Source organism: Hordeum vulgare, chromosome 4H (assembly GCF_904849725.1).
Source record: "Hordeum vulgare subsp. vulgare chromosome 4H, MorexV3_pseudomolecules_assembly, whole genome shotgun sequence".
NCBI lineage: Eukaryota > Viridiplantae > Streptophyta > Magnoliopsida > Poales > Poaceae > Hordeum > Hordeum vulgare.
In genome coordinates this window covers 54,355,192-54,360,967 of record NC_058521.1, presented here as the reverse complement: position 1 = coordinate 54,360,967, position 5,776 = coordinate 54,355,192, and positions in this window count along the sequence as shown.

Sequence of the window (5,776 nt, the reverse complement as noted above, 5' to 3'; positions counted from 1 at the left end):
TTCACAGTTAACACCGCCTGGAACACCACAGCGTAATGGTGTGTCCGAACGTCGTAATCGTACTCTATTAGAGATGGTGCGATCTATGATGTCTCTTATTGAATTGCCGTTATCGTTTTGGGGTTATGCATTAGAAACAGCTGCATTCACTTTAAATAGGGCACCATCAAAATCCGTTGAGACGACACCATACGAACTGTGGTATGGCAAAAGGCCAAAGTTGTCGTTTCTTAAAGTTTGGGGATGTGATGCTTATGTCAAAAAGCTTCAGCCTGAAAAGCTGGAACCCAAAGCGGAAAAGTGCGTTTTCATAGGTTACCCAAAAGAGACAGTTGGGTACACCTTCTATCTCAAATCCGAGGGCAAAGTGTTTGTTGCTAAAAACGGAGCTTTTCTCGAGAAGGAGTTTCTCTCGAGAGAATTGAGTGGGAGGAAGATAGAACTTGACGAGGTTGTCGAACCTCTCATCCCTCTGGATGGTGGCGCAGGGCAAGGGGAAACCTCTGTCGTTGCGACGCCGGTTGAGGAGGATGTTAATGATGATGATCATGAAACTCCAGTTCAAGTTTCTGTCGAACCACGCAGGTCGACGAGACCACGTGCTTCTCCAGAGTGGTACGGTAATCCCGTCTTATCAATCATGTTGTTAGACAACAATGAACCTGCAAATTATGAAGAAGCAATGGTGGGCCCAGATTCCAACAAATGGCTAGAAGCCATGAAGTCCGAGATAGGATCCATGTATGAGAACAAAGTGTGGACTTTGGAGGTACTACCTGAGGGTCGCAAGGCTATTCAGAACAAATGGATCTTTAAGAGGAAGACGGACGCTGACGGCAATGTGACCGTTTATAAAGCTCGACTTGTGGCAAAGGGTTTTTCACAAGTTCAAGGAGTTGACTACGATGAGACATTCTCACCCGTAGCGATGCGTAAGTCCGTCAGAATCATGTTAGCAATAGCTGCATTTTTCGATTATGAAATCTGGCAGATGGATGTCAAAACGGCGTTCCTTAACGGTTTCCTTAAGGAAGAGTTGTATATGATACAACCCGAAGGTTTTGTCGATCCCGAGAATGCTAACAAGGTGTGCAAGCTCCAGCGATCCATTTATGGACTGGTGCAAGCATCTCGGAGTTGGAATAAACGCTTTGATGAGGTGATCAAAGCATTTGGGTTTATACAAGTGGTTGGAGAATCTTGTATTTACAAGAAAGTGAGTGGGAGCTCTGTGGCGTTTCTAATATTATATGTGGATGACATAGTGCTGATTGGAAACAACGTAGAGTTTTCGGAGAGCATAAAGGATTACTTGAATAAAAGTTTCTCTATGAAGGACCTAGGAGAAGCTGCTTACATTCTAGGCATTAAGATCTATAGGGATAGATCAAAACGCGTGATAGGACTTTCACAAAGCACATACCTTGATAAAGTTTTGAAGAGGTTCAAAATGGAACAGTCCAAGAAGGGGTTCTTGCCAGTTTTACAAGGTACGAGATTGAGTAAGACTCGGTGCCCAGCAACTGATGAAGATAGAGAGCATATGCGCTCCGTCCCCTATGCTTCAGCCATAGGTTCTATCATGTATGCAATGCTGTGCACTAGACCGGACGTTAGCCTGCCCATAAGTATGGTAGGTAGGTTCCAGAGTAATCCAGGAGTGGATCACTGGACAGCGGTCAAGAATATCCTGAAGTACCTGAAAAGGACTAAGGAGATGTTTCTCGTGTATGGACGTGACGAAGAGCTCGCCATAAAAGGTTACGTCGATGCAAGCTTTGACACAGATCCGGACGACTCTAAGTCGCAAACCAGATACGTGTTTATTCTTAATGGGGGTGCGGTAAGCTGGTGCATTTCCAAGCAAAGCGTCGTAGCAGATTCTACATGTGAAGCAGAGTACATGTCTGCCTCGGAGGCGGCTAAGGAGGGTGTCTGGATGAAGCAGTTCATGACGGATTTTGGAGTGGTGCCAAGCGCACTGAATCCAATAACCTTGTTCTGTGACAACACGGGTGTCATTGCCTTAGCAAAGGAACCACGGTTTCACAAGAAGACCAGACACATCAAACGACGCTTCAACCTCGTCCGCGACTACGTCGAGGGAAAGGATGTAAATATATGCAAAGTGCACACGGATCTGAATGTAGCAGACCCGCTGACTAAACCTCTTCCACGGCCAAAGCATGATCAACACCAGAACTGTATGGGTGTTAGATTTATTACAATGTAATTCACATGATGATGTGAGGGCTAGATTATTGACTCTAGTGCAAGTGGGAGACTGTTGGAATTATGCCCTAGAGGCAATAATAAATATAGTTATTATTATAATTCCTGTATCAAGATAATCGTTTATTATCCATGCTATAATTGTATTGAATGAAGACTCATTTACATGTGTGGATACATAAACAAAACACCGTCCCTAGCAAGCCTCTAGTTGGCTAGACAGTTGATCAAAGATAGTCAGTGTCTTCTGATTATGAACAAAGTGTTGTTGCTTGATAACTGGATCACGTCATTAGGAGAATCACGTGATGGACTAGACCCAAACTAATAGACGTAGCATGTTGATCGTGTCATTTTGTTGCTACTCTTTTCTGCGTGTCATGTATTTATTCCTATGACCATGAGATCATATAACTCACTGACACCGGAGGAATGCTTTGTGTGTATCAAACGTTGCAACGTAACTGGGTGACTATAAAGATGCTCTACAGGTATCTCCGAAGGTGTTAGTTGAGTTAGTATGGATCAAGACTAGGATTTGTCACTCCGTGTGACGGAGAGGTATCTCGGGGCCCACTCGGTAATACAACATCACACACAAGCCTTGCAAGCAATGTGACTTAGTGAAAGTTGCGGGATGTTGTATTATGGAACGAGTAAAGAGACTTGCTGGTGAACGAGATTGAAATAGGTATGCGGATACTGACGATCGAATCTCGGGCAAGTAACATACCGAAGGACAAAGGGAATGACATACGGGATTATATGAATCCTTGGCACTGAGGTTCAAACGATAAGATCTTCATAGAATATGTAGGATCCAATATGGGCATCCAGGTCCCGCTATTGGATATTGACCGAGGAGTCTCTCGGGTCATGTCTACATAGTTCTCGAACCCGCAGGGTCTGCACACTTAAGGTTCGACGTTGTTTTATGCGTATTTGAGTTATATGGTTGGTTACCGAATGTTGTTCGGAGTCCCGAATGAGATCACAGACGTCACGAGGGTTTCCGGAATGGTCCGGAAACGAAGATTGATATGTACGATGACCTCATTTGATTACCGGAAGGTTTTCGGAGTTACCGGGAATGTATCGGGAATGACGAATGGGTTCCGGGAGTTCACCGGGGGGGCAACCCACCCCGGGGAAGCCCATAGGCCTTGAGGGTGGCACACCATCCCTTAGTGGGCTGGTGGGACAGCCCAAAAGGGCCCTATGTGCCTAGGAAAGAAAATCAAAGAGAAAAGAAGAAAAAAAAGAGGAGGTGGGAAGGGAAGGAAGGACTCCCACCCACCAAACCAAGTCCAACTCGGTTTGGGGGGGGAGCCTTCCCCCTTGGACTCGTCCGACCCCCTTGGGGCTCCTTGAGCCCCAAGGCAAGGTCCCCTCCCTCCCACCTATATATACGGAGGTTTTAGGGCTGATTTGAGACGACTTTTCCACGGCAGCCCGACCACATACCTCCACGGTTTTTCCTCTAGATCGTGTTTCTGCGGAGCTCGGGCGGAGCCCTGCTGAGACAAGGTCATCACCAACCTCCGGAGCGCCGTCACGCTGCCGGAGAACTCTTATACCTCTCCATCTCTCTTGCTGGATCAAGAAGGCCGAGATCATCGTCGAGCTGTACGTGTGCTGAACGCGGAGGTGCCGTCCGTTCGGTACTAGATCGTGGGACTGATCGCGGGATTGTTCGCGGGGCGGATCGAGGGACGTGAGGACATTCCACTACATCAACCGCGTTCACTAACGCTTCTGCTGTACGATCTACAAGGGTACGTAGATCACTCATCCCCTCTCGTAGATGGACATCACCATGATAGGTCATCGTGCGCGTAGGAAAATTTTTGTTTCCCATGCGACGTTCCCCAAAAGTCATGACATGCCCCTAATGTGTTGTGGCAAAAAATTGTCTAATTTGTGACAAGTTATGTCACAAGCCTCTTGCAAAATGGAACCTACCACATAAAGCTTTGGCGGTTCCCATAGGGAACGTGCGACCTTATGTGGACGAAACCACATTTGCTGCCTCTTATCCCATTCATGTTTTTTCTATAGACAACATAGACAAATAGGAATTTCGTGTTAACATATGGAATTATTCACGGTTCGTTTGGTCTCTTTTTATACATTAATTGGGTTCTTAGGCATTTGATTTGCATCAAATTTGAATAACAACCACAAGGTCCCATGCACGAAATGGGTTTAGAAATCATAAACGTGTTTGTGGCTGCATGTTTAGGTCTCATGCAAGAAATGTGAATGAATTTGAAACATCTTGGCGTCTTGGCATGACAGCAACATTGAGAAACTTGATTTTTTGAAATGCATGCAAATCCAAAACTCGTGAGTAATTCATGAAACTAGGCATGGTCATGACATGGCATATAAAGGCATCATACGATTTTTTTTAAGTTGATACATGTTTTTCAGAAAATAAATCTTCTAGAGCCAACGGTGATAATATTGGTTTAAACTATAGTAAATCTAAAAGTCACACAAAATTCAATAAAATCGGTAGGGCGTCATGATATAGCACAATTGTGTTGTGGTATATTTCATGTCCATTTTGATAAAAGGCCCACACATTAATAGCTAACAAAAGCATTTTGGAACAAAAAAATGTCACGTTACCATCGCAAACAATTGTATTATTTATAGATTGTGGGTGTTCTGCTCGCCATTTACGTGCCGCCATGCGTCACACTCTTTATTGGCTAGGAGATGTCATGCGAGATGTTGTTTGAATAGACGGCAGGAGTGCGAGCTTGTCTCCGCTACGCACACTCTCCGCTACCATCGCAAACAATGGAGTATGGTCTAGGCTCATCGAAAAGCAAGCCCTTTAACCTTCATATGGCCTCGCTTCAAATCGGTCCATCAATTGTGCTTGAGCCATTGTTTAATAGGCGGATTTATTCTCACTCACTCAAAATCTTCGCTCGTCGCCTCCCATTCCCCTCTATCATCCATACCTCCACTCATTTACGCATGGCGCACAATGATCAAATGCCACTAGTCTTCCAACTTGGTGAAGTCGACCCGGAGATAGAACATAAAGGCGAATGTGACATCATGAACATTGCCATCGAAGAGCTGCATGCCGTAGCGGATGATACCCCGATGCACTCTCCAACAACCATCCCCACACCAGCAACCATCTCATGGCATCGACCGGATGGCGCCGAGCGTCATCACAACATTACAAACCATGGGCGTCAGCGAAATCTCCACGGACCCGCGCGAGCTTGTGTTCATGCAAGCGCCAACGCTTCCTCCTTTTCATGTGCCCGTGTGCGCCCATGAAAACGCCGCGCCAGACCCCATGCCCGTACCCGCACACACCACGCTAGTCCCCGTGCACACACCTGCATCCACGATGCATGTGCTCGTGTGCGCGCCTGCACCCATCTTGTCCCCCTCACAGCATTGGGACGATGTCATCCACCGCTTCCTTGCAGCATCGCTAGTCGCCGCTCCCCCCCGCCAGTCGATCGCACGAGGACCGACTCTTTGATTCGGAAGTCCATAATATTCTAGTCTC